The sequence below is a fragment of the Lygodium microphyllum genome, chromosome 28 (assembly GCF_053477565.2).
Source record: "Lygodium microphyllum isolate KBCC chromosome 28, Lygodium_microphyllum_v1.1.10, whole genome shotgun sequence".
Taxonomy (NCBI): Eukaryota; Viridiplantae; Streptophyta; class Polypodiopsida; order Schizaeales; family Lygodiaceae; genus Lygodium; species Lygodium microphyllum.
Window position 1 is genome coordinate 43,759,191 of NC_141162.1, and position 23,096 is coordinate 43,782,286.

Here is a 23,096-nt window from a genome sequence, read left to right on the forward strand (position 1 = left end):
GGAGTTCGTGCAAGAGCTGCTGAACACGGGGTTCAAAATGCTGCAAGGAAAAAGGCTAACAAGAAGGTCTCAATTTTTTATGCCAAAGATCACTATATTGCTTCTCAAGTGAATTACAACAAAGAAACTGCCAACAAACAATTTTTGTTCAAGTCCCATCTTTCTTATCTCTACATATAACTTTTGGTCCTGCTCCAAGGCTCTTAAGTAAGCTCAAGCTTTCAAGCCACTAACAAAGGTAGACAGCAGAAGGTTCACAAATGGTCTCCAACCCCATGTATAAATCAGAGCAACATCAAGGGCCACCTGTACCACAGCATTGCTGAACTCCCATAATCCTGGGTGTTTTTGAGGTTCAGAAATAATGGCCTAAGGGCATAGAAGAAGAGCTTAAACAAGATTCAACAAGCTTTCTAGAATGTGTTTGTAAATAACCTTCCTTCCAAATAGTTAGGTATGTCCATATCTAGTCCTTCCACCCCTTGATACCTGTGATGATCCAGTTGATACTTCTGAAATGTCATTGACATTGGCACCCGACAGGCAAGTTTGCAAAAAAATTCCAAGAAGTTGGTTGTATATCGGTGTAGAGAAGGCCAGATTATGACTTAGTTCATGTATTGCCAGAAAAAGGTTGTGATTGAGGAAGGCTCCAAAGAAATAGGCAACAATTAAGAGAGTTGTCCACTGAGCATCTCTGAGACAGAATGCTGTCCAAATCTGTACTAGCACTACTGCTACTATCTTAAGGAAGGCCCAATATAATTCAGAGTTACCTTCAAAGAAAGCAACTTTTTTTTTTTTGATGATGTAATCACGATCTCCGAGCTCACCATCCACGTCTTCTATGTCATCTTTTTCTGCTTTATGTCATCTCCTTCTGAGGCTTCATCTTTCAAACTTGTCATTCCTCTGTCGTAGTAGCATGCTTGTCCTTCCATCCGCTCTGGGATTTGACATCCCCTCCTGTTGTCATAGTCAGGAACACCAAGATTTGGTCGTTCATCATTATCCTCCTCATCTCCTACTTTGTAGCAAACACGTCCTTGTTCCTAGTAGTAGGCAGGTTGATTCGTCGTTTTTACGTCCGCATAACTGCATTTGCTAAAGCCTTCGTCTGTCTCATCCTCAACTACAACTTCTTCATCGATACTCGACCTCTGTTGCCGATGCTTTGTTGTTGCAATCTTGTCCTTCTTCTCATCTGGTTCTTTTGTATGTCCTCTTTTTCAGCAGCATTTCCTCTTTTTCAATCATTGTCTTCCACTCATAATCGTCCTTCCCCCATCATCTTTAGCACAACGTTCACACCGCATCATCCTCACTGCTTCATCTTCAGTACAGCATCCTTACCGCATTATCCGCAGAATTCTATTGCATTGAGGAAGGTGCCGCCATGTTGCCATTAAAAGCACAGCAAGTGATGCCGTGCTAGCAATAGAGGGTGGCGTCAAGGGAGTTTTCAAGAGGGACTGAGGGTGGAGACATCGGTGAAGAGCATTCAGGCTGATTCGATAGATTCCTTGATTGACTACCTGGGCGAGAGAAAAAGCCACTAAGGCTTTACCTCGTTTTTCTTTAGCTTTAGTTCTCTGTGAAAAGAATAGGCATGGCCGAAAAGGGCTTCTGTCACGCATGATTAAATCGTAATGAGTGATTAAAACATTAAATCTTCCCTCTTCTTTGTATAAATCCCTCAAGTCTTTGCGGTCAATATGGCGTCCATTGTACAGAACTATAGCAATACTTGGTGCCCAAGTGGCAAATTCATAAGCCCAATTGGAAAGAACTGCCTTCGGTGCGATGATGAGATGTGGGCCAGTTAATCCTTTGTTTTCCATCAAATATGCCAATAGAGCTATTGTTTGAATGGTTTTTCCAAGCCCCATTTAATCAGCCAATATGCCATTCAAGTTGTTATTGTACAGAGACAACATCCACTGCAAACCTTCTAGCTAATATGGTCGCAACTCTCCGCCTATTAGCATAACAGGCTGCTTGGTAACCTTTTCCTCAATGGAGTCAACTAAAGAGTTGTATTGTCTTTGACCCTCAAGTAGGTCTCTTTTCTTCAAGGACCCCTCTCCATCATAATCTCCATTACATGTAGTGCCAATGTATCTTCTTCAAAAATGCTTTGTCCCGCATGTTACGTTGGCCTTGTTCACGTCCAACCTTTATCTTCATAGCTTAAATGTCAGCTTCTACAAAGCTTCCTTTGATTCCACGATTTCCTGCACTTTTCTTGGAATTCATCATTGAAATTGACGGCATGATAATATTCTTTGGCATCATTTTTTCATATTTTTCTGAAACACACACAACATGCACACAAACAGAAACACACAAGTGGAGTATGTACATTGGATGCGGGTACAGGAAAGGACGAAAAGATAACACAGCAATCAAACACAATGAAACACATGTGAAAAGATAACACAGATGCACAACAAAAATGGAGGTGTTTACGGCTCGGATGCGCAGTAGCACGACATCGGTTAGATATTTGAGGTTGACTAAGGAGATGTCTAATACTTTGTTGGTCAGTCTTAATCATAAACTCAAAACCCATTAAATAATGTTTTCATTATCATAAGGCTTGTATAATAGCTAATAATTCTTTATCATAAGTAGAATATTTAAGTTCGAATGGTTTCAATTTACAACTAGAATAGGCTATGGGATGATTATCTTGCATAAGTACGGCTCCTATTCTAGATCCGCTAGCATCAGTAACTACTAAAAAGAATGGTCTATTGAAATCAGGTAGTTGTAATACAGGAGCATGGGTTAATGCATGTTTCAATAAATCAAAATATTTTTATTGATTATCAAACCAATGATAAACAATACCTTTCTTTAAAAGTTTAGTCAAAGGCAAGGCAAGCAATGAAAAATTTCGCACAAACTTCCTGTAAAAACTAGCACCTAGAAAGAACGTAACTCATGCACATTTTTAGGTATGGGCCATTTTAATATTGCTTTATCTTCTTAGGTTCAACCTTAATACCTTCTGATGACACAATATGACCTAAATATTCAATTTTTGTTTGAAAGAATTCACTCTTTTCTGGATTAGCATACAATTGATTATCTTTCAACAACTTGAAAACTAAAGACAGATATTCATAATGCTCTTTCTCATTCTTGTTGAATACCAATATATCATCAAAGAATACTATAACACAATGCTGATATTTTAAAAATATGCGATTCATCATTCGACTAAATGTAGCAGGTGCATTAGTCAATCCAAAAGGCATCACTAGAAATTCATAATGTCCAAATTGTGTTCTAAATGTAGTTTTGAATATATCAGATTTATCTAATCTCACTTGATGATAACCAGATTTAAGATCTATCTTACTGAATATGGTAGAACCTTGTAGTTTATCCATAAGATCATCTACCCTAGGAATTGGATATCTATTCTTTACAGTATTTTTATTAAGGGCACAATAATCAATGCACATGCGATAAGTATTATTATTCTTCTTTACCAATAAAATAGGTGCACCGAATGGAGAACTACTAGGTCTAATTAATCCTCTGTTTAATAATTACTCTACTTGATTTTGGATTTCTTTTTGTTCAATCTGGTTATGCCTATATGGTGCTTTACATGGTGGTTTTGTACTAAGAATTAAATCTATTTTGTGATCTTCAAGACGTGAAGGTGGTAGTCCAGGTGGTAAATCATCAGCAAAAAAATCTTTAAATTGAGCAAGGAATTGTTTATGCCTAGGATGCATATGTTTTTCTTTAGCTTGAAGTTCATTCACCCAAATTAAATAAGATTTACTGCCTTTACATAATGCACGTTTAGCTTGAGTATGAGTAAGTAGTGGAAATTTATTAGATGCGTGCATACAATGCAATGTAATTTGTTTTCCTTGAAAATGAATTTTAATTGAATGCATGGAATAATCTATGTCAGGATTATACTGATGATGCCAAGGCATACCTAGGATAATATCACTAGATTGCAAAGGTACAACTAGAAAAATCCTTCGTTTAGTGTATTCACCAACTTTAATTTATAAGTCATGTACCTCTTGTGTTCCAGTATATCTTGTGCCTAAGAATGCTACTTTAATGCAATAATGTATAGAAACAGTTTGTAAATTCAATTCTTTCGCTAACTTTGCAGAAATAAAATCATGTGTACTACCATCATCATGCAAAATAATCTTTTCTTTTCCATGCACTAAACATTTCATTGTCAACAAAGAATGTGGAGTTGGCATACTTGGTAAAGTATCTGAAGGAGTAGCAATGCCGTCCTCATCTTCCGTAAAGTCAGGCATTTCCTCACGTTCTTCATCTTCCATTGCTCTAAGATAATTGATATGGACAAGTGGTTTCTTCGATTGGCAATTAGCTACTAGATGTCCAGGTTGTTGGTATTTGTAACAAACTATAGATTTGGCTTTAGATACATTGTTGGCAATGGCAGAAAGTCTAGGAATATTAGGATTTGGCTGTGAGGATGGCTTAGGATTTTGATTGGTATTTGATGGCAAAGCAGGTGGTTTTGTCCAAGACTTACAGAAAGATGATGAAGGAAAACGACTTTGATTGAATCTTCTAAAATTTGAATTGAATTGCTTAGAACCATAATTACCATTTTCTTGAAATTATTGTGGACACTTGTCTCTTCCTCGAATCTTGTCTTCAATGTCATGAGCCAAAGAAATTGCATCTTCAAGGGTTCTAGGCTTGAACATATTGACTTTAGTGTAGTAATGTCCAAGTAATCTAGACATAAACTTGCATTTGTGAGTCGCTTCAGGTACGTCTTCAAGCATTCGGAGTTGCAGTAAGGCATTCCAAAAACGTTCAGTATACTGGGAAATAGGCTCACGATCTCTTTCCTGTAGGAGATCCCATTGCTTTATGGCTTTTTCATGAAATTGAGGAGGAATGAAATTTTGCATAAACTTCTTTTTGAAACTCTCCCAGGTAGTGGGACAATCAATGCTCTTATGAACCACGGTCCACCAAAGAGATGCTCGATCGATTAAATGATTAGTGACACATTTAATTTTGTCTTTTTCAATGTATGTCTCTTCATGAAAATAATCATCAAATTGACAGATAAATGCAAGTACAGTCTTTCCATCTTGAATTCCATTAAAAGTACAAAATTTGAAATTTCTTTTACTTATCTTTGTTTCTTTGCGGATGGATTGAGCTTGGAGCATCGCATTGATGGTACGTCGGATAATATCTTCGGGTTGCGGTCCATCTTTGTCGGTGGTCGATCGTTGTAAATTGGCCAATTGAACTTGCAAAGCTTGTCAGGCTCTTCATTCTTCATCAAGCTGCATCATAATTAAATCCAATTTTTGTTCCATGGTAGATTCAGGAAGGTCGCCTTCAGCCATTAAATCATCCATATTTTGTTCCCTCATCCTGTAAAAATCCAAAAGACCTTACACTCTCAAAATCCAATTAGTGGGATGAGCGTAGCTCAAAGTCGGGTATACAAGGCTTATATATTTTTGCTTGGCTTTTACGGTCTTTGACTTTTGTGGTTGCGGGATTTGTAGTCTTTGTAGAAACTGTGTATGACCTTCTACGTGTGCTGAAACTGGTTCAGCAAGTCTGCGTATGTGAACAGAGTCTTCCAGGGAACAATTTTGTAGTTCTATGCTTCTGCGCAGGAACAATCCTTATGGGAGTAATTGGAATTAGTATGTAATGACTTTTGTGACCTGTTTAACCTTTGTGACTTGCAGTAATCACAAGACTTGCACAACTTGAATGATTTAGCTTGTTTAAAGCTTAAGTGACTTAAGCTTATGAAGCAAAACTGCCTGTCGTCAATTTTTGAGGGGGGAGGCTTTTTTGTCCACCAAAATTTACGCTGAGATGCCGTTGTTGCTGCCGATGATCAAATTGAAGAAACTAAGCTTTTTAAAGCTTAGTTCTAAGCTTTAACTTAAGCTTATAAAGTTTTTATGCTATGGAAGCTTACTGTCTTTCTGTGGAAAAACGACTTGATGAAGGAGATGTTGACGTGATCCTCCGCTTCCTCAGGCCGGTCCTTCGCGATCAAAGGCTGTAGACAAAGGTTCTTGACCGCTAGGAATCCACCCGTATCGACCGTTCGCGATGAAACTCATTGTAGAGCTCGATCGTTCCAGGAGCTCCGCCTTCGCGCAAGATGGGTAGCGATTGGAAGCTCTCGATCTCAGCTTTGCTCTGATACCACTGGTTCACAAATCGGATGCCGTAAGCGCGCGTAGTGAGCGTCAAAAGGTCCCCAAGAACAAAAGAACTCTACTTTTTGCACAAAACTAAATGTAGAAAGCATGCATGACATGAACAAAAGACCAATTGGGTGCAATCTTTCCCCTTGCCTTGTGTGAGCGCTCCACAAAGCATGTATTTTATGTATTAATCATCTTCAAGATCAAATAATAGCCCAAATTACAAAATAGCACGCTTTTGGCTTTTGAGTTTTCTTTAGTGCCAAATAGAAATAAAGCTAATGGGTGGGCACCCAAGAAGTCAGGCATACCCAATACAATGTCCAAATACAAATATCATAATCGTGCGCCCACACACATACAAAAATAATAAATAAATATCCAACGCCTTAATAAATAGATACGATAAAATATAGGCGCCATGCCTAAGGTATGTGCCCATCAAAATATAGATGATAACTCGAATACACGCTATCCTCCAATTCTTTCCTCCGCCACTGCTGCTATATCTACATATCAACTGAAGCATTCACAATCGTTAGTAAAATAATACAATTAAATCGACAAAAGTGAATACCTAGCAGTCTTCAGCTACATAAATAAATCAATTAGTTAGAAATCAATCCTAACCTTAATTTATCACGAGTGCGCACTCTAAACTCATAAATGTTTATTAATTTAATATGTATTTTGCGGAATCACCCGCTATGGAATCACCCATGTACACACTAAATTAACGAAACGTCCGAAAAGGATAGGCGTCCCCATCGACTTCTCACACAAAGAATCCACTTTGTGTATGAACGACGATAATAAAAGTTTACAAAATCCACCGTAAAACCTCACGGAATCCACCATGGCACAGAATCCACCGTGAAATATACCTCCTGGCGCATCAGCAGATGCTACTGATGTAGTTAACATGATTGCTTGAAGAGAGCGGATGTGACTAAGATTGGGCTCTACTTCAACTTAAACAAATCCATTGATGGAGCTTGTTCCACCTTCAAAATCCCCTATTCCTTTGATTAATCAACCAACTCTTTCTTCTTCTATTCCCTTTAAAAATGATGTCATGGATGAACTCAATAAAAGCATGCGTGACCTTCATCTGAATCTTACAAAAATTAGTTCCAAGGTGGAGAAGATGGATGTCAAAGTTAAATAATGAGGACAATCATCAACTCAAAGACCTATGAGAGAAGGCTTCAAGAGGCGTTGTATTTGGTGTGACAACCAACAACATGACAAGAGAGAGTGTTCTGCCTTCCGTGAGGTTGAAGCACAGAAGCTCGTCTTTTGGAAAGATAAAAAAATTCATACAAATAAAATTGGTCTTCCATTGGAGCCATAATTTAGCAATGGTGGAATGGAGAAAAGATTAGAAGATTTAGTTGTAAGAATGCATACGCAACAATTGATGCAGCTACCTATGGGCTGCAAATTGAACCAACTAAATCAAATTTGAAAGCATGTAAAGCTAATGTGCAATCTAAAGGATAGATGCAGGTACTAGATCAAATGGAACATGGAAAAGTAGCCAAATAAGATTTGGCTAATGCTAGTCAGTGCACTCCATGAATAATTGGTTGGAGAGAACCGATAGATTCTTTTTCTGCCTTTGCACATTTGGCTGACGTCAATCATAAAAAAGTCTTGATTGAAGAAAAGAGAAGAAGAGAAGATAAACTAGGGTCTTCCTCTTCTGGCCTTCCAAAATGGGTAACTAGAAGAATGCTTAAACAATCAAAGCTTGCTAAAAATATAACCCCAAATCAAGAGATGGAAGATGTGCTACAAAGAAAGAAGACCAAAGAAAAGAAGAAATGCAAGGAGCTAGATTACAAATTGAATTCTAACATAGAATCTGCAACCGATCTCAAACGAGTTCTAGAAGAACGAATTTTGGAAGCAAAATAAAATTCACCTTAGGCAAAATTCTTTGAATTTTCAAACGTGGATTCCATGATGTAATTATTAATGTAATCAAAAGGAAAAGACAATATGTTGGTGATGAAGCTGAAGAAACAGTGCATGCTTTTTTGCAAGTTCTTCGAGTTTTTTTGCAGGATGAAGAAAAGCTGACTTCACAAGGAATTCATCTTGAAGTAGTTAAAGAATTCCTTGAGGAAATTGAAGCTGAAGATAAAGAAAGCATGAATGCAAAAATTACAGAAATGAAAGCTGAAAATGTAATGGTCGGCTGGTTCAAACCAATTGGGTAGCTTACCTCTCAAAAAGAAGGCCGTTTATAGCACATGCATGAGGAGAAAGAGGCTCAGTTCATTCAAAGCAGTCACTACTCCCATACACATTGGGCAAAAGCAACAATAGAGATAATCATTAAAATTGGAGAAAAAGAAATACCATGTATTGCACTCTTAGACCATGGCTCCGAGATAAATGTCATGGCAAGGAGTCTCTATGAAAGTGGCTAATGGCCCATAGATATTGATCTAGGTTGGCGAACGAGAGTTGCAAACAACTCTTCTAGAGAGTTATATGCTGCATGTCCTAATGTGCATGTACTATTCGAGACATAAAAGACAATTTTCACTTTTTTGTTCAAGACTCTTGCAGTTACCTTATCATTCTTGGGCAACCTTACATTTCTGAAGCCCTCTTGGAAAAAAAAGCTCTTGATGATGGTTCTTCCTACGCTCAAATCCAAAGCAAGGATAATGAACTAGCTGTCCAATTTCTTACTATGTGTGTTAACCATCATCGAAACAGAGATCGATTGCGTGATTATCTTGTGCCACCTAATGCTTGATGATTCAAGGGCTTTTGGGCTACACTGCTATAAAAGGAGGCTATGGGAGTGCGTCATGTAAAAAGATTGAACCTCTTTATGCTATAAAAACTGTGTATTTAGCAGATCTGTATGTATGTATAGCCAATAGTATGAGTTGTTATAAGTCTCTCCTAGCCATGACTAAAGCTGAAAGAAAATATTCATGTCATGTAAAAAGAGAGCTGAAAACTTATATCATGATAACTGAAAATGAAGATATTTTGGGCTTTTTTTTTGGACTGACTACCGCTGACACATTGACCAAAATATATGCAGTTGTTCATACAAAAAATCAAGCTGAAAATCAATCCATAGAAGTATGTACATTGGATTTTTATCAAAAAATTCAAGAATTTGTTGAGCAGGAAGACATTGGTTTACTCAACAAGATTGAAGCACAAGTGGAGACAAAATACAAGACAATGGACAGTTCCACTACCCTTGAAAGTAAAGGGTTAACTGATAGGGCAGCAAATCAACCAAGTCTTCATGATCCTTCCAACATTGGTCACAAGTTCACATTCGAAAGTATAAAAGAGCTCAAAATAGGTGAAATTTTTTTCCTTTCACCGATTGAAAAACACTCTTTTATGCAAATGCTAATGAAACATGGAAAAGCTTTTGCATTTCAACCAAGTGAAATAGGCTGTGTAGATCCAAATATTGTGGCTTCTATGGTAATTTTTATGGTCCCACATGTGCCTTGGAATCTCAAGCCCATTCCCATTCCAAGGGCACATTTGCCCAAATTATTGGAATTTCTAAATGAAAAGATCAAAATGAAGATTTTAGAACCTTCTTCAACACCTTACTCAAATCTATGGTTTACCATACCCAAGAAAAATTGGTCTTTACGATTCATCCAAGACCTGCAGCCCGTTAATTGTGTCACAATCCGAAATGTTGGTTCGGGTTCAATTGTTGAGGAGTTTGCTGAAGCTTTTGCAGGTAAAGCAATTTATTCTATGGGTGACCTATATTCACATTATGACCAATTTCAGCTTTCATTAGAAAGTTGAGACATTACCACAATGAAGACATCTCTTGGATTGGACTGCATATGCACTCTACCACAAGGTGCAACAAATTCTGTAGCCCATATAATGAATGACATGCACAAAGTCTTAAGGAACTTTATTTTACAACTTACTCTTCCATTTCTTAATGATGTACCTATCAAGGGATGTGAAGTTAATGAAAAGAATGAGGAGCTTGACGAAGATGGCTACAGGACATTTGTAGTTAACCATATTCATGATTGTGAAAGGATTTCGACAAGGCTAGAAGAGGTACATCTTACCCTTTTTGGAGCTAAGTCGATTTTTGGAGTAGAAGAAGTCCTAGTGGTCTAGCATATATGTGGCCCCTACCAACGTAAACCTTCACCAATCAAGATAGATGCCATCAGCAAAATGCAAGAAAATAATGCAAAAAAATGCACAAATATCTTAGAGGTGAGGAGATTTCTTGGTGCATGTGTATTCTATCTCATATGGATATCACATTTTTCTCATGTTTTCAAAAATATTTATCAATTATTAAGAAAAGACCAAAGATTATCTTGGGGGAAAGATCATACTCTCACTATACGCAATCTAAAGAAGTTGCTAATTCTAGCCCCCACTCTCAAAAGGACTGATTATTCAAATGGTCAACCCATCATCCTTACTATGGTTACAAGTCCCATTGGGATAGGATGGGCTATTGGCCAAGAAGACTTTGAAGGTAACATGTATGCAATTCGTTTTGGAGCAAAGGTTTTCAATGAACATCAAAGAAGGTATGTACAAGTAAAAAGGGAATTGTGGGGAGTTGTAACAACATTAAAGTGTGATAGTGAATTCTTTATAGGTGCTTCCGTAGTGGTAGAAACTGATTGTCTTCCACTCTTGGGCATGATTTCCAACTGCTCTACACCTGACATTGCTATGCTAAGATGGATTGCATATATTAAATATCTCAACCCTAAATTAAAGCATATTGCAGGAAAGGCGAATCCAGTTGTTGACATGCTATCACGTGCAAGATATGACAATGAAGAAGAGATCATGGAAGAAGATGAAAGTGAATAATATATACTTGCTAAATTTCATTCCATACCTATTGAAAGTACCTTTTTAGTTGTTGCATATACAAACCCAAATCTTAATCTTGCAGGTGAGCTCATCTTTTTAATGGTATAGCATTAAGAACAGTAAGAATAAGAAAAGGTACTGCTGTAAATCAGCATATAGCAACAAAGATCAAGGATTTATTTATGGAAAAAGTGTGGTCAACTAGAAGCCAACATGCTCATTGCATTGCTCAAGTTCTAGTTCATTTCCTTGAAGAAGACTTGTTGAAGATTGGCCGCCAATATTTGAGCACAATGAAGAAGAAAGAGACTTGGATTGATGAAGAGTTCAAGCATATTAAGAGGAAAGATTATGGCTTCTTTCTTAGAAATGGGTATCTATGGAAGCACGCAAAGAAGAAGAAAGGAGCGCATGTCTGAGCTTTAGGTAATCAAAGGTTGCAACTATAGGTAATGAAGGAATTTCATGAAAGCTTGTGGGCTGGCCATAGAGGTATATGGGAAACCTTTATTAACGTCAAAGAAATATATTGATGGCAGAACATGTATCAAGATATAGAGCATTTTGTTGAAACCTATTATGTGTGTCAGATGTATTCTATGGTCAAGCATCGAGATGGGTTACAATTGACTTATCCCTTTTCTATACATTATAGATGGATTATTGATCTTGTAATCATGCCTACATGGATATGGAATATGCGGTATTTACTGCTTGCAAGAGAAGATCTAACAAATCAAGTTAAAGGTAAAGCTTTAACAACCAAGACCACTCAAGCTATTTGTCACTTTTTGCTTGAAGAAGTATTTTGCAGATATGGCTTTGTTGGCAAGGTAATTGCAGATAGAGGAGAATTGGATGCCGATGAGGCACGCAACTTGTTTTCTCAATTGGGTATCAATTTGGCTTTGTCATCAACCTACAATCCTGAGGGCAATGAAAAGAGTGAGAGAGGACATCAACCTATTCTCAAAGATCTAGAAAAGTATTGTAGAGAAAATATCAAAGAATGGCCTAAAATGCTACCTTTTGTATTATGGGCTGACCAGACTACTCATAGTACAGTGACTGGCTATACACCACCAAAACTTATGCATGGAAAACAACCAATTATGCCAATTTATGAATCTATTTTCACATGGAGTCTTCTACCTTGGGAGGAAGGCATCAGTAGAGAAGAGTTGTTGACTTTGCGCATCAACCAATATTTGAGCACAATGAAGAAAAAGGAGACTTGGATTGATGAGGAGTTCAAGCATATCAAGAGGAAAGCTTATGGCTTTTTTCTTAAAGAAGGACATCTATGGAAGCATGCAAATAAGAAGAAAGGAGCGCATGTCCAAGTTTTAGGTAACAAAAGATTGCAACAATAAGTAATGAAGGAATTTCATGAAATCCTGTGGGCTGGCCATAGAGGCATATGGGAAACCTTTAGTGAATTCAAAGAAAAATATTGGTAGCAAAACATGTATCGGGACATAGCACATTTTGTTGAAACCTATTATGTGTGTCAGATGTATTTTATGGTCAAGCATTGAGATGGGTTACAACCCACTTATCCCTTGTCTATACATTATAGATGGGTTATTGATCTTGTAACCATGCGTACAGGAATATGCAATATTTAGTGCTTGCAAGAAAGGATCTAACCAATGAAGTTGAAGGCAAAGCCTTAACAACCAAGACCACTCAAGCTATTTGTCGTTTTTTGCTTGAAGATGTGTTTTGCAAATATGGTTGTGTGGGTAAAGTAATTATAGATAGAGGAGAATGGGATGCTGATGAGGCACACAACTTCTTTACTCAATTGGGTATCAAGTTGACTTTGAGATCAGCCTACAATCGTGAAGGAAATGGAAAGAGTGAGAGAGGTCATCAACCTATTCTCAAAGCTCTAGCAAAGTCTTGTAGAGGAAAGATCAAATAATGGCCTAAAATGCTACCTTTTGCATTATTGGGTGACCGGAATACTCACAGTACAGTGACTAGCTATATGCCAGCTGAACTTATGCATGGAAAATAATGAATTATACCAATTGAAGAATCTATTCTCACATGCAGTCTTCTACCTTGGGAGGAAGGCATCAGTAGATAAGAGTTGCTGAATTTGCGCATATGGCAGCTAGAAAGAAGACCTAAAGATGTTCAAGCAGCTATTGAGAAGCTAAAGACAGCAAGACTAAAGAAAAAAACAAGATTTGATAAGTGACATCAACTTTGGCCTAGAGCAATTCAAGAAAATGACTGGGTGCTTATCTATGACAATATCCCAGAAAATCAATACAGAACTTCTAGGAAGATGGTAAAGCGTTGGTTTGGCCCGTATATGGTAAAGGTCATTCATGACAATGCCACATATTCATTGGATGAATTGGATGGGACCAACATAAAGATACCTGTAGCTAAAAAAAGAATCAAGCTCTTCAAATGAAGAGAAAGTTCCACATATGAGTTAGAATATTTGAATATAATTCAAGAGTATGAAGACATAGAGAAAGAAGAAGAGGAAGAAGATGAAGACATGGTAGAAGATACTTCTTCTGACACTGAAAATCCATAAGACTTTGGCACATGCCAAAGGATGTGGAGGTTAAGAGGGGATGGATGTCGTGCCGCTACATGCACACCGTGTAAAAAAAATCTAGAGTGCGGCTTCCTTTTAGATTTAGAGAGAGAATGCCACTTTAAGCATTAGTGTTAGTGTCCATGGTTCAAAATTTTAGATTTTTTTGGATAAGTTTTTAGCCAATTTTTGATATTCTAGATATTATCTCTTGTAAAAATCCATAAAACTATAGACAACTTCTAGATTAGGATGACATGTAAAAGAAAGCATGTGGCTTTTAGCCAATTTGAGAGGATTTTATGTAAAAAGAGAGATTGACGAAATCGCGCTGATGTGCGATCCCTATTTTGAAATAGTGAATAATACTCCAAAGAGGGAGATGAAGAAGGAGTGATCTGGCAAAATTCTGGCCAAGTGTGATGGTATTTTACCCCCCTTTTGGAGCCAATGGAAGCTTCAAATTGGCGATCTGAGCAGCATAGAGGAATGTACTATTTTATACACGTTTTTGTATATCAGAGTTATATCTTCTCATAATGCTAAAAGAAATTGACACGCTTAATCTTTGTTAGTATTCTTCTACATTTTCTAATTCTTTTTTTTTTAGTATTCCTCTATGTCTTCAATTTCTTCAAACCCCTTCTCTTCCGTCTACACCTCTCCCTAAATCTACCTTCACCCTGTTGTCTCTTAAGAACCTTTAAGAACTTGGCTTGAAACCTTCAACCCTTCTCTTATCTCCGGAGTCTAAGCTCTTGAACCCCCATACATTCTTCTCTTTCCAAACCCCTGTGGTGACCTTCAACCCTACACACTGTGACAACGTTGTGCAATACATGTGGAGCGCGTCACAGTAACTCCCAAGGACTTCCAACTTGTAAGAAATCTTCAAGCATTGAAGGACTCATTTGTTCCAATGGAATGAATACAGCTTGTAATGTTATCTTTTTTGGTGTAGTGTTATTCTCGTGCATTGGACATATGACTATATCCTAGTGCAAAACTATTGTATGTGCCCTTAAAATATGAAATAAATTATTACTCTTGTCCTTCACTCTCAACTTTGACTGTGAATCTTTGCCGCATTTTCAATTTTTACATATAGTTTTTGTTAGCACTGTCAATTTCAATAGGAAAAACATGCAAGAATTTGTCCTTTCTTGTTATAGACTTTACTCCTGATGCATCTGTATAGTCTATGTGGTGCGAAGTTTCTGAGGGCCAGTAGTCGCAATGTTGATTTCTCAATTATCAATCCATCCATAATTTTAGAGTGGGATAATTTATAAAAATACTAAAATTTATCAGAATGTGAACTTCACACCCGCACACTCATTAGGTTGCCAAGAGCCCAAAATATATTTTTTTAAAATCTTGTAGAGCCCTGGTTTGAAGTCTGGTCTGAAGTCTAGCTTCTGGAGCCACTTTTTTCATATGTCAGAATTTGGACCCAGGGGTCTGTAGGCTGTTGGGGCCATTAGGAAAGTGGCTCCAGATGCCAAACTTTGAACCAAGGATCTATAGGCTGCTCCAGACACTAGACTTTGGACTAGGGGTCTGCATGCTTTTTTTTCCAAAAATAAAAAAAATTGGGCTCTTAGCCACCTAACGAGTGCGCGTGTGAATTTTTGTCACATTCTGATAAAAGGTTATGGATTTACGATCATACGATGGACAGTGCATATGAAGCTGCATTAACCCAGTTTTGGGGTGTAAATGGGTTAAAATTTCATTCTTCTTCTAATTTTCACATCTTTCTTTCTTTGCTTCCTCCATTCTCACACCCCCAACCTCTGTCTCTTCTCCATCTTGCCCTCCTCGAGCTTGCATGGCATGCAACACCAGGCAAGCATGTCATTGTTTTGGCCTTGGGAAGACCTCACACCAAGGCCTGCCACCTGGAGCACAAGGTGGAGCCTCCTCTAGTGCAGCAATAGGTGCTCCCCATACAATAGAAGGAACACCATAGAAGGAGAGGAGATGGAAATTGGGTGTTGTCACGCTTCGGGAGATAAGGAGAATCCATAGCGGATACGAGCTTCTCATCTCGAAAAGTTCTTGTCATGAGGTTATTCCAAAAGTCATGCAAGAGCTGGAGCTGAAAGGGATGGGAAGATTTTGGGCATGAGTGCAAGATGGCCCACCAGCAAGAAGGGGGACTGCTGCAGCTATGGAGACCCTACAAACAATTGGCGGAGGGGTTTCTCATCGACTTGTTTAATGATACACAGCTTGTGGCCATCCATGCAAAGCATGTCATAATCATAGATAAAGACATGAATTTTATCATTTGGCTTCGACATGGCAAGGGGACTCCTCCATAGGTTATGAGATTAATGATGCAAGGTTTTGTAATGAGTGTTATAGCACCATAGCATCTTGGAAGACCAACAAATTTTGTATGCTCTATCACATGTATGAGAATGCATCATTCACGTACTACACATTATCATCACATTTACACAATCACAAGTGCAATACTATGTGTTGAATTATGTTAACGTATGCGAATGCATCATTCACGTACCACACATTATCGTCACACTTACACGAACCACACATTTATTCAATAAATATTTATTTATAGTGACAAAGTAAAATATCTTATATTCATCAAGAAAAACACATGTGATGGCTAATAGTGATAGTAGATACAAAAAGCTGATAGCTAACAAAAGCTCTCAATTCTTCCTTGTCTTTTTCATTGGTGGAGAGGAAGGGCCGGCTTCCGATGAAAATATAAGTTCCTTCTTTGGAAAAGGGAGGTATTTTGGAATAGTGGAAGTGAATACATGGGAGAATGGAAATGTTGTTTGATGAGCTCTTTTTAATTAATATGCCTCCAAAAATCAAAAGTTTAGGTATATTACTAACACAATTCCAATTGACATTTTACTTTTTCTAGAGCTAGGGATGATGTTTCTCTTGAACTCCTTAAAAGATAAAGATTTACATGTTACTCTTTCTTTCTATTAGTATCGGTTTAGCATCCTTGTACATCATGTTAAATTTGCCAAAGGGTAACTTATGGTGCTACCTAAAAATCTACATACTATAAATGTCTACAATTCTAAGAATTCAAATCACAATAAAATATTACTTTTGTGAGTCTTGCTGCTGTTGTAGCAAATAAACCTAATGTTGTAGTTATGGGTGCCCATTTCTTCCATGAAATAAAGTATTATTATTCTTGCTTCTTCTCTAGTTATGCTGATGTTATTTTAGGTGTGTTTATTATACTTTCAGAATTATTGTCAATTTTGCATGTCAATTGGTTAATAAGATATGGTGCTTCAATGCTACTATATTTGTTGGGCTTTGATAGACCACTACTGCTGTGAATGCCTATTGTTGTAATTTGCATGTAGAATGACTTGCAACTTTGGGCAAACTATCTGCCATTAAATAATCATAAACTACTTGTTCAAAATAACATAGGTAGCCAAGAAATCATTGGATAGATATCATATTCAAGTAGATGTTTCTACCCCAAGTCTTTGGAAGGCTAGGTCTTGTAGCATTTGCAACTTGGCTATCACTAGAAGTAAGAAAGTTATATTCTTGCTTTGAGACTTTGATTCTATCCAACTTAGAGGTATGTGATAAATTGGGTAAGACGTACCGCTAAGATGTGAATACTTCACCTATATTCTTAAACTTTTCAAACCTAGAGGCCTTTTTAAAAGAAAGAAGTTTGATGGGATGAAGTCAAGAAAGTAGAAGCTTTTACAGATAAAGCTGGTTCTTGATGCATGTAGATGTGCCAAAAGCTAAACAGGGAATGACATTGCGGAAGAGCCATAATTTTTAGGCATTTGCACCACCAGACCTTTGTTTTATAGCTAGGCATCTCCTTTGCCCTAGGTAGCATTCTAGTAGCTTCGGTGGCCTGTTTTTCAAGTATCTACACTGCTAGACTTGTGTTTTATAGCTAGATAGCACATTGCAACCTAGGCAATATTTTTTTTCTATGGACAAGACAATTTCAACCGACATTTTCATGAAGGTAGCCGGTATGCTTCTATGTTTTTCTATGATGAGGGATCACATCCATAGGATGAAGGAGACTCAGGATGAGCTTTCATTCCTTGGTATAGACATTTCTTTGGAGTACTTAGTTGTGACATGAGCTCAGATGTTTATATAGAGAGGGAGGTTTTCTCCTTGGCTAGCTTTATCAGCATTGGCACTCCTCCCGTTACATCAGTTAATATATTCTAGTCATCTTCAAGCATTGATCAACATCGTTAGCTTGATTTTACTCACCTCAGTAAGTACTAATCCTAGATCCATATACCAAGACAAGAGATAGTACAATACTAGCTGAATAGGCACTAACACTGGCTCCCACTTTGCAATACGATGATCTACAGATGTTAGATTATTGGAAATGAATGATGGAGGAGGGAGCCCAACCTATAAATAGACCATAAATATAAAAAATTTGGCTAGCTAGAAATATCTAAATTTTCAAGTCAACTAGCATATAAATGCCCATCGGCCACATACAGGTCCTAATAAATCATGCAAGTGCATCATAAATGCCTAGCCCAGTAATACAAAATCAGAGTTACTAATCTGATAACACTGAGGGTGGTGTTAGAGTTTTCCATCTATTTGGTGACGTAGGATAGGGTCGGCAATAAAAATGTAACAACTAGGAGAATTGTTAGAGCAAGATGATAGCTGTAGACTTTGATCTTGATGCAATTTTCCACAAAGCATAGTTAGCAAGGCCACAACTGTAGAAGGTAAGACATGTGTCAAAGATGTCAAGGAGGGAGATCAACTAATTTTGATGATGAAAATTAAGTATACATCATATGGAATACCAAAAATGTAGGATGGACCTAATGGCGACAAGAGATGGAGGTGCTAGCAACATCAAGGTAGGCTAGAGGGGGGTACTTGTTGAAGGAAATCCAAAATAACATGTATCCCTTCACATCCAACCCTAGCATTGATAGCTCATCAATCCTTTGTAACATCCCAATTTCTATAAATTCTCCTTGATCATATGCAATCACAAACTCATATGTGAACTTATACTACTCTTAACACTATATTAGGGAATTTGGAAATTCTCATATAGTTTGGGAATTTCCAATATAGTTAATATTTTCCCACATGATTAAATCTTGTTCCCTTAGTTGAAAGTGAAGTCTATCCTAATTACTATGTAGGTTGTGTTTCCAAGTCCCACTTTGAAGCATGGGTTAAGATCTAGCCACATATCCAAATCTTTTCCCCTTATTTGAAAGTGGAACTTAGGAGGTTCCCAAATTCTTTAATATGGTGTTTCTTCCTCTTCTTCATCTGTGTCAATCTCCTCATCTGCCACTAGGTTCTTCATTGCGTGGGCCTATTATGCATCTCTTCTCTTGCATATCATGGTCCTCTTTCCTATCATCGTTGGTATCCTCATGTTAGTCTCAAATGTCTCTATTAAGCCATATATCACATGCAATACTTTACATCCATCGATTTTAGACTTATCCTATCTAGGAAACTGTCTTATAGGACCGCCTTGTAGAGAATTGCTCGTATATTTTGAACCATAGATTGAATCACAAATATTTAAAAAGAAAAAATGTAGCTCCACTTATTACTACACACAAATTTTCTGAAGATGCTTGGACATAATTCATCACAACATGTAGCCTACAACTATTCATCACAACATACAACCCCCCGCTAGACATCAACCTTCTCAACTTTGTATCTCCTGCATGCGAACTTAGATTTCAACCAAACTTTGTAGGAACTTACTCAAGGTATAAAATCCCATTCTAGATGTGTTGTTAACCAATAATCCTCTCCTAGTTAAAATATTTTTATACATCTTTTGTTCAGCCATGTTTGTCCATTGCAATCTCTTACAGCCATATTGCCCTCCTGGGTCAAACATCCACTAGATAGTCGACCAATAAGGCATACATATATGCAAGAAATCCCTTTCAGCTTTAAATAACTTGTATATCATATGGAATATGCTATGATCAAAGATCAAAGATCCACATCATTAAGCTACTTAATCTACTTAGGTCGTCTTTCTTTGCATCCCAAATGGTAGTATCCTCTATAACATGCATCAATGTATCTCTTTTATATTCTATTGTTTGTTTGTCCTTGACATTATCCACATACTCTTTCTCAGTCTCATTCATTCCTTTGAATTTATCTAGCATCTATGTCTTTAATCTTCATATCTGCATCATAAAACTTTGTAGCATATCTACATCCACAAACTCTGCATTATCTTCCAGCTCTTCGTCATCTTGAATCTCTATATCATCTACATACTCTTCCATAGTTTCCTCTACATCTATTAGCATTGTATCTTATATACCCTCTCTCAATATATTATCTACATGTACTAGCACCATATCATTTACATCTACAAGTTCTCTAGCATCTATACTTTCAGTTAAATCATCTTTAGTTTTCATATCCTCATCAAGTGAAACATGCATATCATGTATAACATTAGTATGTGCCATATCCTTTATCATCAGATTATCTTGTGTTTTTCCTTTTTGCTCTTCATGTTCTTCTGTTTGTCCTTTCTACTCTTCTTTTTGCTCATTTTTCATTTTTCTTTGCTCTTTTGGTCCTCCCTACATGACAAAGTTTGCCTTGCCAAGAGGCACAAATTGTTTGTTAGATCAAAATGTAGTTGTTCTACCAATACCCAAGATTTGATCTGAAGGATTTTCCCCAAGGTTGATTAGTAGATAGAGTTGAAGTAGATGAAATCAAAACATTGAAAATTTTTCCTTTTTTTTCATCTTTGCTCTTTTGGTACTTCCTCCATAATATGTTCAAGTCAGTCCTAGCAAGAGATGCAAACTTCTTATTAGATCAAAATACATTTGTTCCACCTAGCACACACAAGATTTGATCTGAAGTGTTCTTCTCAAGGTCAATTGGTAGATAAAGCTGAAGCAAATGAAATCAAAACATTGAAATGTTTGGATCTACAATATGCATTCTACCTGAATTCTTTTGTCTACAATATGTTAACTATCCTAGCTAGTTGTTTGCCTAGTTTCTAGATCCAACCATTGTAGTTAATGTGGACTTGTTTATTTGTTATCGTTGGGCACTTATATTAGTAACATTTATGAGCTCACTAATTGAGGGTAAAAGAAAAAGAGTAATAGAGTGGATGTCATGTGCCTGTTGATTTCATTCACTTACTACTAAGGTGTCCTAGTACTCCATTAGCAAGAAATAATATCAACCTTTAAGGGAAGATGTGGTTAAATTTTTAGGGAAGATCCATATAATCTGACTGTAACTACATCTACCTACATTGGATTAAACTTAAAATCTTGCAATCCAAATCCTTGGGATATGCATTCAATCTTTTGTCATGGAGAGCGTGTATTTATAGTGGTGACTTTAGATCAAGATAAAAACTCAATATTTTTGTGGAGGCATGTACAAGGAGATGGTATATGCTATTCTCTTTTTTCAATAAATACAAGTTATCTTTAAACAAATAATGAGCATAATTTCTATATCCTTACTATAAGAATGCTTCAAAACAAGTATTTAAGCATAAATTGGTTTAGCATCCTTGTACATCATGTTAGATTTGTCAAAGAGCATCCTAGATGTACCTTTTATTACCGCCTTCAATCCTACATGCTCTAAATACTTGCAATTCTGAGATGTTAAATTGATATAAAATGTTACTTTTATGAGTCTTACTATTTTTGTAGCAAATAGACTTGTTGATATGAATATTATTGTCCATTGTTCTAGGTCTATACTTATTGCCAATAAATAAAATATTATTATCCTTGTAGCTTCTCAAATTTGCTACTCCAGGTATGCTATTGTTGTTTCATGTGTGCTTATTGTACTTTTTAGAACTTCTATCAATCTTACTTGCTAGTTGATGAAAATGATATTGTGCTTGAATACTATTGCATCTAATGGGCTCTGTTAGGCCACTAGTATGAATGCATTTTGTTGTAATTTACATGTAGACTAGCTTTCAACTTTGGACAAACTAGGTTCCATTAAATGCTCATAAATTTCTTGCTAAAATAGCATTGGTAGATAGGGAATTACATGAAAAATACGTTATATAGAGGCCTTCTATCAGGTGACCTCCCCGAGTCCACATTTTGCAAATTAGCCAATAGACTGATTATATGTAATCTCTTCAATCTAATTGCCATAGATTATATTTCCTTAGTGTTGAGTGCTTGAAATTAGTGATTTTTGGTTGTCTTTTGTTGATGTTTGGAGCTCAATTACCTTTGTAGCAACTTTTAAGGTTTGGTTATATGTACTTCCTTTAGTCCATTTGACATACATTATATTTGATAGGTGTTGAGTTCCTAAAATGATTGTTTTTTTTTTGTTTTTTTTGTTGATATTTTGGAGCTGAATTACTCTCTAGTGATGGTTTCTGATGTTTGTGATTCTTTTTTGGTGGTTTTGAGAGTTCTTTAAGGTTGGATATCTTTTGATAGCTCAAATTATATAGTTTTCAGATTGGTTCATGTGTTCTGATAGAGTCATGCTTAGTTCTATTTGCCACTGTAGAGTTTTGTTTGAGACTTTAAGGTTATGGTTAAATGAGTTTTGATATTGATTGAGGTATTTGAAGGTTTTTTTGGTTGGTTGACACGATTTTTGTATAGACTTTCCAATTTTGTCACCTTCTATTGGGCTTCAGTATGTCTCTATAGCTTCCTATATGCTTGTTTATAAATTCTATCTGATTAGTTAGTAGCTTGGGAAAGTTTAGCCTCCTTGGAAAGAGGAAAATCAAGGTTCTTTTGTAGGCTTCTCTATGAACTCTATTCAATGTGTTAATATCTTGAAATTTTTTGTCTCCTTGGAAAGAGGCAAGAGAAGGCTCTTCTTAAATAGTTTGAGCAAAGAAAGTTGTAGCTAGAAGACTCAAGCAAACTTTGGAAGTGATAGTGACTATAGTGACCCACGTGACTATGAAGAGAGACTATAGTGACCCCGGTGACTCTTCATATCAAACATATTTCTTGGAAAGTATCTCAAAAGATAAGAGGGGAATTTTTGGACATTCTTAAATTTTATCTCTATAAAATATAGCTTGATACTATATAATGAGAGAAGATAATGATTTAATGTAAATTCTATATACTATCTTTCAAGATTGTGAGACTATGTGTGAAGAAAACTATGAGCTTGGCTTTATGGAAGACATTGTTTAAAATACAATAAGATGATTGTCATTCAAGGTTGGAATTTGGATACGTTTTGTTTTTCATTAATGGTGATGATGAAAAGTGCTATATGCTTTGTTGGAGTTAAATCCATGGAAGAGTTGTTTCATGATGCTTCATAAACAATGTAAAAAATAACGGGTCCCTATGATTTTTAGTATTTTGATAGATGGGCATTGTGCTACACAAGCTAAATGATGGGACATTGGATGCCATCTTTTT

At 36.7% G+C, this 23,096-nt stretch overlaps 1 pseudogene; it reads right to left on the minus strand.

Annotated features, from left to right (window-relative positions):
• Positions 1–213: 213 nt before the first annotated feature.
• LOC148011404 (sphingolipid delta(4)-desaturase DES1-like pseudogene) lies at positions 214–19,961 on the minus strand (annotated as a pseudogene).
• Between the last annotated feature and the right edge of the window lie 3,135 nt (positions 19,962–23,096).